General features: G+C 33.1%; 1 non-coding gene across 1 annotated transcript; it reads left to right on the forward strand.

Annotated features, from left to right (window-relative positions):
- The first annotated feature begins 3834 nt into the window (after positions 1–3834).
- Positions 3835–3941, forward strand: LOC123633656. The gene has a single exon (XR_006733683.1). It is a non-coding gene; the product is annotated as a U6 spliceosomal RNA (small nuclear RNA).
- The last annotated feature ends 8464 nt before the right edge of the window (positions 3942–12405 follow it).

The raw sequence follows: 12405 nt of genomic DNA on the forward strand, positions 1-12405 counted from the left end.
TAAAAGGAGTATTCCAAGCACAAAAATCTGGTATGGGAAGACTGGAGATGGAACCGTGAGTATTTATGTCTGGATTTAGCAGATACTATTAAAGAAATCAACATAGAAAAGAAAGCCTTGGGCTCCAAGTGATTTGTTGACAGGTTGCCAGTGTGCAATTTGTAAAAACGGACAAAAGTTTCAAGATGGAATAGTAAGCAAAAACAATCAAACAAACAAATAAAACTATATTCTAAAGAAAGTTTCTGTGTACATTGGTAGGATAGGAAGTATCTTCTTTAACAACTTTCTCTCTCTTTCATTATATTTCTTTTCACTTGTTTAACATAATGTGTTCATTCATCCCCCCAAAAACCTGTAGTATTTTAAAATGTTAATTTTCCTTTTATCTGTTTTGTATTTCAAAATATAGGACATTATTTGATCAATAACTGCAATGGCCAGATTTTTATTTTGTTAAGTACATCATGAGAAATTTACTACATTCTATCTTGTATTCACATGGAAGACAAACATTTTATTTACAGTGTTGAAAAGTTTAGATATCCATGTCCCAAGATGATATTGCCCTGTTTATATTTCAATTACTTTATCCATGCAGAGAAGATGGGAACAGAGGTAGGGGCAGGGGTGAGAATGGAAGAAGAAATTGCCAAATTTAATTAATTAAAAAAAAATTTCTTGGTAGATGCAGAGCAAGTTGTCATTCTCCTCATAATTATACTTTCTACATTCAACAGTAAATCACCTTGCAATCTGTTATTCTCTAGTTTAAATAATTCCAATTCAATTAAGTTCCCTCTGCAAAGTCTATTGTCCAACTATTTAATACCTTTCCTTTTTTCCCTCTAAATTTATGTTTTTCTGTATGATTTTAAAACTTTAGAATGTTGGCATTATGTTATAGTCTATTAGGCATATGGAGGTTTTGAAATGCATTGATAATTATGAATTGTAGATTATATATGTACTTTTATTGTTAATCTAAAAATGACAAAGTAGGCCTTGGATAAAAACACAATCACTTAGTCTCAATTTTTCAGTTTTGAATTTCCACTGGAAATACTTAGAGGCTTGTATAATTGAATACAAGTCTAGTAAGAAGATTATTTTATATCCAGTGGAAGAAGTAGCTGAGCAACTACCTTGGGATTATTCACTGCATTAGTCAAATACTCTCAATGTTTAAGTTGTCTTCTGAGATCTCTTTGAGACACTGTATTATTATTTATTTCACTAGTTTACCACTAGATTATATAATAAACATTATTACTTTGTTGCACTAAATGATTTATGGAAAGTGTTAAAGCAGATTCCAAAATTGGGAGATATATTCAAACAGAGTAGCTTATGTACTGGAAGGTTGTTGTGTCACTGAATTGAACCATTCATGAATTCATTTTTTTTATAAGCATATATTGTGTGGTTTTGACATTGCTCTACATAGTGAGTTTTAAGTATGTTGCCTAATAGATACTAGGCTCAATTAAGATATAATGCTCTATCTATATTTAGGTAAAAAAGCAGGAGGGAGCAAAATCTTTGTTTCAAATCAAGAACAAGGCACTCACAAATAAATTTATGCATAAATTACACCACAAACAAGAGAACAGCTACTGGCTGAATGTTCCTTATGGTGTGAGGAATGTAGACCTGGAAATAACTGTTTTTTTTGGAAAGATATGAAGTATCCCAATCTAAGTAAGAAAGGAAATCCAAAATGTGTCTAATTGCACTTTGTATGAGCATAGATTGACAAACTAGCTTCATCTGGATTCAGAAATGTGAGAAATAAAAACCCTTAATGAGAGGCTTAGTCAGGCACTAGGGGAGAAGCCCTACTGCGGAATTTGAGTTTTAAAGACAAATACATAATTTAGAATTGAGTAAGTGTTTTTACCTGGCTGTATTTAAATTTAGGAGGTTGTCTTTTTCATGCAAGAGCCAAATTATATTGAAAATGCCCCAGTAAAGCATCTTTGTTGGCAAGGTAAAAGGCCTGTATAGTATGTCCTTCTGAAATGATTTTGAAGGTTATAGTCAGCTTTTAAGGATAAAAAGTGTTTTTGAGTGCAAGGTAAAGAACAATGGCAAGAGGAAAGGCTTCCAAAGATAGAAATCAAGGGTTTTACTTTGCCCAATAAAAGAAAAATATTTGTGATTGTTCTGGAAACAGGTACAGGAGTTGCACTTCCCTTTATCATAATGCTACCTTGAAAAATATAAAGCACTTCATTCAGTTTTCTGCCTCTATATTTTATAGCTTTTATATCTATAAACATTAAACTTTATCCTGGAATCATCATGGATTTTTTTCACTTAGTCTTGTAATATACACTGATTGCTCACATGTAATAGAAACTGTATCAGACCATTTATTTATGATAAATTTCAAATACTTAGCTTTAATTTGACATACTTACTTAGACTCTGAATCTAACTCTTACTGGGATTGTTGACAAAAGAGCTCACAGAATGGTATGTCTCACTCCATGAAGACCCAGATGCTGAAGAGAGTATGAAATGAAAACTGAAAGTCAAATGTATTTGGATAATACAGTGAAGCTGTGGAGATTATACTTATGAATTATTACATGGACAAAATTTCTCTAGAGATACTAATTTTGAAATGAATTGTCTTCATGGTTTAAATGTTTCAGTTTGTACATTGTGATTTTCTGTTGGTGTAAGGAGTACATAATATAGAATTTTTAATTCCAGATATGATAAACAATGACTACTATATTATTTTACATTATGATATTATAAATTCTGTTAAGACATACTTATATGTACAGAATACTGCAAATCTGCATGAATAGTATGTATAAAGGAATTGCTTACTTGCTAATATATTGAGACAGGCAGATCCATAAACTTATAATAAATAATGAGAGGGTAAGCATTAACAATTTAGGGGAGGCAAAACAGAGTTTAGATCTAAAGGTATTTAGCATCTGAATTACCAAGTTTTCACAAGAGCTCATATTTAAAATATATTAACTACCTAATTTAGTTCATCAAGGCAGGCAACATGCATAAAGAAAACATCAGACTAACACCAATCAAGGAATATTTTACAAAATAATTAACAAATAATCTTCAAAACTGTCAGGGACATCAAAAATAAAGTCTGAAAAACTGTCACAGCCAACAGAAGTAGAAAGAGACATAATGACTAAGTGTAATGTTGTATCTTGGATGGGATCCTGATGCAAAAAATGACATGATATTGATCTACGTGGTGCATTTTAAGTATGATTGCATGGCAGATACTAGGCTCAATTAAAATAAAGTGGCCTATCTGCATTTAGGTAACAAAGTAGTGAGTAGCAAAAATTTTATATAGCTAGCATCACCCTGTTACCAAAACCAGAGAAAGATACTACAAAGAAATAATACTGAAACCAATTACCTTCATAAACATAGATACAGTAAGTTGTATTAAAATACTAGCATGTCAAATCCAAAAAATGAAAATATTTTAATGTAAGTTCCACCTAATATAATAAGGTAAGGCAAGAAAAATAAATAGCAATAAAATACGTAGACTGGATTGGAGATAACATGATAATCAATGTAGAATACCTGAAGGGATCTACAATAAAAGCTACTAAAACTAGTAAGTGAGTTAGGAACATCATATAATATATAATCAATATATAAAAATCAATTAAATTATTGCATATTATGCACAAATAGTTGAAAATTGAAATTAAGTTTTATTTACAATAAGATCAATAAGCAAGAAATACTTAGGGATAAGTATAAAAAACATGCAATACCTGTGCACTGGAACTATGAAATATTGCTTATTGAAAATTTAGAAAAGTAGTGCTCGCTTTAGTAGCACATATACTAAAATTGGAACAATACAACAAAGATTAACATGGCCCCTGCACAAGGATGATATGTAAATTTGTAAAGTGTTCCATATTTTTGACTCAGGTCAAGAATTGGAAAACAAACTTCCAGGCCAATGGAAGCCAAAAGAAAGCGGGGGTAGCTATTCTTATGTCAGATAACATAAACTTTAAAATAACAAAAGTAAAGAAAGACAAACATGGTCACTATAGAATGGTGAAAGGAAATCCAACAAGAAGACTTAACAATTCTTAATATTTATGCCCCCAACACAGGACCACTCAGATACATAAAGCAAACACTGATCTAAATAACACAATAAACAGGAATGCCATAGTAGCTGGGGATTTCAACACCCCACTGACTGAACTGGACAGATCCTCCAAGCAGAAAAATAAGCAAATAAACAATGAATTTAAACAGAGCTCTAGAACAAATGAGTCTCACAGACATTTATAAAACATTTCACCCAAATAAAGCCAAATATACGTTCTTCTCATAAGCTCATGGAACTTTCTCTAAAATCAATCACTTCACAAAGTCATGGAAATTAAACAATCTATTGCTGAATGACTATTGGGTCAAGGAGTTGATCCAGATGGAAATCAAAAGATTCTTCAAATTAAATGATAATGGTGACACAAGTTATCAAAATCTATGGGATACAGCAAAAACATTCCTGAAAGGAAAACTAATAGCATTAAATATTCACTCACATCTAAAAGACAGAAAGCTCACAAATCAACAAACTAATAAACCATGTCAAGGAACTGGAAATGGAAGAACAAATTAATTCTAAACCCAAAAAAGAAAAGAAATAACAAAGATCAGAGCAAAACTAAATGAAATTGAGAAGAAAAGAACTATACAGAAGATCAATAAAACCAAAAGTTGGCTTTTTGAAAAGATAAACAAAATTGACAGCCCTCTTGCTAGATTGACAAGAACTAGTAAGGAAAGGACTCTCATAAAAGCAATTAGAAATGAAAAAGGAGAGGTCACTACAGACATCACAGAAATACAACAAAACTTTATGTTTGGATAATATAAAAATCTATATGCCACAAAACTACGAAATATAGTAGAAATGGACAAATACTAAGACACACACAACCTTCCTAGGCTGAATCAGAAAGAAATAGAATTCCTGAACAGACCAATATCACACACAGAAATTGAAGCAGCAATTAAAAATCTTTCAACAAAAAAAAGTCCCACACTGGATGGGTTCACTCCTAAATTTCCCCAAATCTATAAGGAATAACTCATACCTATACTGCAGAAATTATTCTAGAACATTGAGAAGGACGGTATCCTCCCCAACTCATTCTATAAAGGCAATATCACCGTGATATCAAAGCCAGGAAAGGACACACACAAAAAAGAAAACTACAGACCAATATCCCTCATGAATATAGATTCAGAAATCCTCAACAAAATCTTAGCAAATTGAATCCAACAGCACATCAAAAAAATAATTCATCATGACCAGGTGAGCTTTATCCCAGAGATTCAAGTTTGGTTCAACATACGCAAATCTTTTCTAAAGGTAATTCACCACGTAAATAAAAACAAGATGGTCTCTTAATAGTTACAGAAAAAGAATTTGACAAAATCCAGCACACTTTTATGATAAAAACTCTTAACAAAATAAGCATAGATGGGACATACCTTAAAATTATTAAGGCCATAGACAATAAACCCATAGCTAGTATCATACTGAACAGGGAAAAATTGGAAGCATTCTGTTTAGAACTGGAACCAGACAAGGTTGCCCACTATCTCCACTTCTATTCTACATAATGCTGGAAGTCCTTGCCAGAGCAGTCAGACAATAGAGGGAAATTAAGGGCATCCGAATGGGGGCAGAAGAGGTCAAACTCTCACTATTTGTTGACAATATAGTATTATATCTAGAAAATCCTAAGGATTCAACCAAGAGATTCCTACAATTGAGAAATGAATTCAGTAAAGTCTCAGGATACAGAATTAATGCACACAAATCAGTGCCATTCATATATACCAATAACAGTCAAGCTGAAAATCAAATCAAAGATGCAACACCTTTCACAACAGCATCAAAGAAAATTAAATACTTAGGAATATATTTAATGAAAGAGGTGAGAGAACTACAAAACACTGAGAAAACAAATTGTAGAAGATGTAAACAGATGGAAAACCCTACTATGCTCATGAATTGGCAGAATCAATATTGTTAAAATGTCCATACTACCTAAAGTGATCTACATAATTAATGCAATCTCCATCAAAATTCTATCATCATTCTTTACAGATCTAGAAAAAATAATTCTATGCTTCATATGGAACCAGAGAAGACCTTGTATAATCAAAGCAATCTTAAGCAAGAAGAAATAATTGGGAGGCATCAGTCTACCAGACATCAAGCTTTAGTACACGGCTACAGTAACCAAAACAGCAAGGTACTGCCACAAGAACCAACATATAGACCTTTGGAACAGGACTCAGAACCCAGACATAAAACCATCCTCATATTATCATCTAATCTTCAACAAAGCAGACAAAAATATACATTGGGGAAAAGAATCTCTATCTCAATAAGTGGTGCTGGGAAAACTGGATAACCACAAGCAGACGATTGAAACTGGATCCCCACCTCTCACCTCTCACAAAAATCAACCCACTGTGGATAACAGACTTAAACCTAAGGTGTGAAACCTTAAGAATTCTAGAAGAAAATGTTCAAAAAACTCTTATAAATATTGGCCTAGGCAAAGAATTTATGAAGAAGGCCCCCAAAGCAATCACAGCAGCAACAAAAATTAATAGATGGTATCTGATCAAATTAAAAAGCTTCTGCACAGCCAAGGAAACTGTCCTTAGAGTGAATAAACAACCTTCAGAATGGGAGAAAATATTTACATTCTACACATCCGATAAAGGGCTGATAACAAGAATCTATATAGAACTTCAGAAAATCAACAAGAAAAAAATCAAACAACCCCATCAATAAAAGGGCAAAGGACATGAACAGAAACTTTTCAAAAGAAGACAGAATAATTGCGAGCAACCATGTATAAAAGTACTCAACATCTCTAATTATTAGGGAAATACAAATCAAAACTACAATGAGATGTCACCTAACTCCAGTAAGAATGGCCTTTATCAGAAAGCCCCAAAACAACAAATGCTGACATGTATGTAGAGAGATTGGAACACTATTACACTGCTGGTGAGACTATAAATTAGTAAAACCCCTATGGAAAGTAATTTGGAGAGATCTCAAAGAGTTAAAAATAGAACTACCATTTGATCCAGAAATCCTACTAATAGGCATCTACCCAAAGGAAAAAAAAAAGACATTCTATAATAAAGACAACTGCACTCAATGTTTATGGCAGCACAATTCACAATTGCAAAGATGTGGAACCAACCCAAGTGCCCATCAATACATAAAGTGGATTAATAAAATGTGGCACATGTATACCATGGAATACTGCTCAACTACAAAAAAAACAATGGTGAACTAGCATCTCTTATATTATCCTGGATAGAGCTTGAGCCCATATTTTTAAGTGAGGTAACACAAGAATGGAAAAACCAGCACCACATGTTCTTGCCATCAAATTGGTACTAACTGATCAACAGTATGCTGCTCATATGGTAGTAATATTCACTGGGTGCTGGTCAAGTGGGATAGGTGTGGTGTAAGTTGGTAAACTCACAACTAATAGATGTGGAGCACACTGTATGGGGGAAGGGTATGCTTGTAGCCCTGGCTTGGGCAAGGTAAAGCCATTATTTGTAACTAAAATGTTTTTACCCCATAATATTCTGACATAAAAAAAAATTACCCACAAAAAATCTTTAGAAAAATAGATACTTTATATTTATGGTTTGGAACACTGCGTACTAATAAGATGGAAATTGTCTTTCATACTGATGTATAGATTTATTCCATTCCTAATAAAAATACCAGCAGAATATTTTGTTAGAAATTGAAAAACTGGATCAAAAATTTATATGAAAATGCAAATAACCTAAAAGAGCCAAAAATCTTTTTGAAAAGAAAGACAAATTTGGGAGAGTTATACAACTTCATTTGAAAACTAATGATAAAATGTCTGTTTTTTGTGTAAAGATAGACATACACATCAACTGAATAGAATAAAGTTTAGGAACAAAGCCAAAATATAAATGGTAATTGATTTTGGACAAAATACCTTAGTGATAATATGGAAAAGATAATATTTTCAACAAATGATACTATAATACTTTGAAATGTGTTTTTTGATAAGAATATTTTTTCAACTTCTACCTCACACCATATATAAAAGTCAGCTTGAAACGATTCAGAGCTATAAATGTAAGAGTTAAAAATTACAAGATTTCTTGGGAAAAAAGAGAAAATCTTTGTGATTTTGTTTTAGGAAAAAAAATTTTATATAGGGCATGGAAGCATAAACTATAAAAGAAAATGGATAAACTGGAACTCATCAAAATAAAAAAAAAACACATGCTGGAAGGATATACTTGCATTACATTTATTTTATGAAGTACTTGTACTCAGAATATAAAATGTATGATAACTGGATAACTCAATAAGAAAAAGGCAAGCAATGGAATTAAAAAGTTGATATGTTTAAACAGACATGTCATAAAAGATTATCAAGTAGAAAATCAAGGATAAAATTACGCTCAGCATCATTATTCAATAAAAAAATGTAAATAAGTTACATTGAGATACCATAGATCCCCCTAGAGTAGACCTAGTTTAAAAGACCGACAAGAACAGGTGTTGGCAAGGTGGTGAAACAATATTCCTGCTGGAAATGCAAAATGATTCAGCCACTTTGGAAAATGATTTGGTAGTTTCCTATAGCGTTAACATATCCATCTAGATATATTTTTCATTGCCATTTTTATGTGATTCACTATTAATAAAACATTGTACTCCTTAGTTCTCTTATTGGCACATAGAAATTTGCTCTTTTGGAAAATGTTATATGAGGTCCACTGGCAAGGTATGTTGATTGGCTTAGCTTCACTTTGTAATATATCCCACTTCTATAACCAGAAAACAGTATGCAACAGAGACAAGCTCTTTGTTTTGTTTCACTACTTCTGTTTTTTTTCCTTTAGAGCAACAGAATTTTTCAAAGACCCAGACACACCCACACCACACCATCCCCCCTCCCCGACACACACCACGATTTTAGTAAGGCATGGCATTTAATAACTTCACATTTAGTTTTCCAGCTGCTCTTGCAGCTAGGTATGGCCCTGTGACTATGAAACACAAATAGATTTAATATATATGTACTATTGTCAAGCTACAGCCTTAAAATGAATGCTGATTTTCCTTCACTGCCCTCTTTCTGCCTTCTCATTGTCTGGAAAATGATGATTGGAATAGCCAGTGGAAAGAGAAGGCGAGAAAGCTCCCAAAAAGGAGGACAAAGCCTTTATCCATGACCTCAGTCCCTGGATGTTCTTGTAGAGCAGACTGGCCTACTTGTCCTGGACTGTTCTCTTTCTCTGGATTATTTTGTTTTAAAGAGTAAAAAAAAAAAAAAAACAAACAAAAATTACCTTATTTAAGCTGCTGTATTTTGGAGTCTCTTTTAGGGTTGCTTAGCCTCTACATAGCTAATAATAGACAGATGTGGAATCTGGTGTCACATGGAGACTCAAAACCAGTTAATTGAATAGAATCTGCTAAGTTGTCAAGAGCTTGTAGCAGTAGGTCTTGGCAAGTGGCTACTTATCTGACCTCTCCTACTAATTTTATTGGATCTATGTGCCTCTTGGTGGCCCCTTGGCAGTCTAACCCAGGTCATAAATTAAGTATCTCACACAGATTTAATCAAACACTCTCAAAATAAATAATTTTTAAAACCAAAGGTTAGATTCTTTAATTATAAAGGAGAAACTTGAATTAATCTCTTCCTCTTTTAGCCGAGACCCTGGCAGTTCAGTTTGATCACTTTGGACTCTTAGAAAACCTTTTGTGCCAAGATCTAATTTTCCTAGACTTATTATTGTGCATGTGGTATATTAGTTCTTCTTACTGTAGGTCCCTGGGAGAAGTGGTAAATACATAGGGATTCCTTAAAATAAAAAACATTCACTTGTTTGATTTGACAAGGCCAGGACCATCTGATTTTATGATTAGCTGGTGAAAGTCATCCATGGTTTTTAAACAAAACCAATGTCCCAGCATTTCATTTTCTACCTACAAAAGGGTCTAACAGTGGGAAGCTCTGCCTTTGAATTATTAGAGAATTTATTTCTCACGGTAATTCCTCGGTGTTTCCATGAACCCATTTATCAGTATATTGAAACTTCTTTCCCTTATCTAACAACAATAGAATTCTTTTTAAGAATATTTGTGTCATATTTGATTTCAAAAGAAAATATATATGCTTTTCTCTCCAATCCAAGAGCTGCTATTGTCTTCAACACAATGTGATATTCAAGTCAGATCTCAAGCAAGCCTTCTAAGAAAGAATTAAAAATAAGAGAAGGGAAAAAAAAAGTAAATGAAACTGGTGTTTCATCATTTCCAAAGTTTCTTTGACCTTTAAAGGAAATGCATGGTGCTGAGAGAAGTTGTAATGAACACTGGCTCCAGTGTTGTGACATTTCTATTACCTCATTGTTTGATAATTTCTTTCTTCCCTACTCAAATGATGTCTGGAGTTTGCTTTTTCCATTTTTTACCTTGTGATTTATCCAGTGTTATTGAGGACTCAGTCTGTTTACTGTAACTGTGTTTTTATTATCCTTGTCTAAGGATGACTTTATGATTATGAGTTCCCTCTGAGTCTGCTCTAAATTCTTTGTTGCTAGCATTCTAGAGCATTACTTTAAGTCATAATGTCTTACAGTACACTGCTGAATATATTGCTGTACAAACAGTGGAGAAATTTATTTCTTTCCCTTCTTAGATTTTAATTCAGCAATCAACTGTCTTGGGGAGTGGTTTACTCAGTACAGCGAATGAAGGAGATACAGATCCCATAGCCAAATATGGCTGGTGAGAAAATTCCACGGAAACAGAAATATTACACATTCATAGCTTTCCTGCACTAGCAAACCCCCAGAATTTTCATTTATTTTGTAAATGTAAAGATAAACCTAAAGGCTATCTTAAAATATATTATACCGTGGACACCTTAATGGGATGTGAATATGGAGCTGTCATGTTATGCTTATAAATAATGTTATTTCCTGGACAATTTTATTTTAGGGATTTGTACATATTTTTCCTGAGCAAATATGTGTATTAAGCCAACATACATCAATAAAAGTGCTGGGGAAATGTCTTATGGATATGAACACATTATCTGATAAAAATTCATATGTAGCTGTTTACTCATGGCTGAAGATATAGATTTTCCAAAGATCATTGAAGAGGAAAGAAATCTTATGAATTTGGGTTCTTTAGCATACAGTTCACATACCTAATACACCAAAACAGCACAATATACATTTTTTTCTTAATCTGCAATTGTGTTTATAATCAGTGAGAAGTGTGGCCTTGTAGAAATAATTTTCACCTTAAAAGGACTATGAGATAGACCTATTTATTTTGCAGCTACCTGGAAAAGTGTCCATTTATTTACCTCTCCATGCCTTAAGTATATCTATAAAACTGGGATGTGCAAAGCACTGTTCTAAGCCAGAGTATCCTTATCCCTATGCTTTACTGCGAGTCTGAGTTCAGTGTTTAAGAACGTAGCCTCTAAGGTCATACGGGTGATAAGAGTTTAAATATTGGCTCCGCCAAGTTCCCTAGGAAATTTTTTTAGAACAGAATGGGGATAATAATGGTACCTGCCTCACAGGTGCTGTAGTGATTCAAGAGATAAAATGTGTGATGTATTTGGCACATATTAAAGGAGGAATGATAGTGCCTGGGAAATGGTTGCTGTTGCATGTGACGTTACTTCTCAGTAGGGCAACACATTCCTGCTTCTCTGCTTCCCTTACACCATAGTGCACATCCAGACTTGTTTAATGCCCTCAGCAGAAAATCACTTTCCTTTTACATTTGGGAATATTTGCTGTACATTTATCCAGTGTGGACTTCCTCTGATGATTGGCCAAGAGACTGGTGGCCATAGATTTACATATCTCAAAGCCTATTTACCTTTTAGAATTCTTAGGATTGGGCGTTAATGATACATTGACCAAAAAAAAAAAAAAAAAAAGAATATTTTTTGAACTTTAGAAAAGGCCAAAACCACCTCATATTATGTATCTAGGCATAGATGAGGTGTGATTACAAATAGTGAATAAAGTGACTTCCTATGACTAATTTGAAAAATGAATCATTCTAACTGTAATATTTGATCAAAGCATTGTGCAGATTTTTGATATGAGCTATTACAAAATACCATAAAGTGAAAAAAAATTAATATGAAAAATTAAAATAATTGCTTATTTAATTTATATCTCTAAAAAGGTGCAGAGCTTCCAAAGCAAGCAGAAAAGTCAACCTCAGCAAGGATAAAATTAACTTAATAACAGATAAGGTTTCATTTTTCACATCAGGAT

Source organism: Lemur catta, chromosome 2 (genome assembly GCF_020740605.2).
Source record: "Lemur catta isolate mLemCat1 chromosome 2, mLemCat1.pri, whole genome shotgun sequence".
In the NCBI taxonomy this organism is placed as follows: Eukaryota; Metazoa; Chordata; class Mammalia; order Primates; family Lemuridae; genus Lemur; species Lemur catta.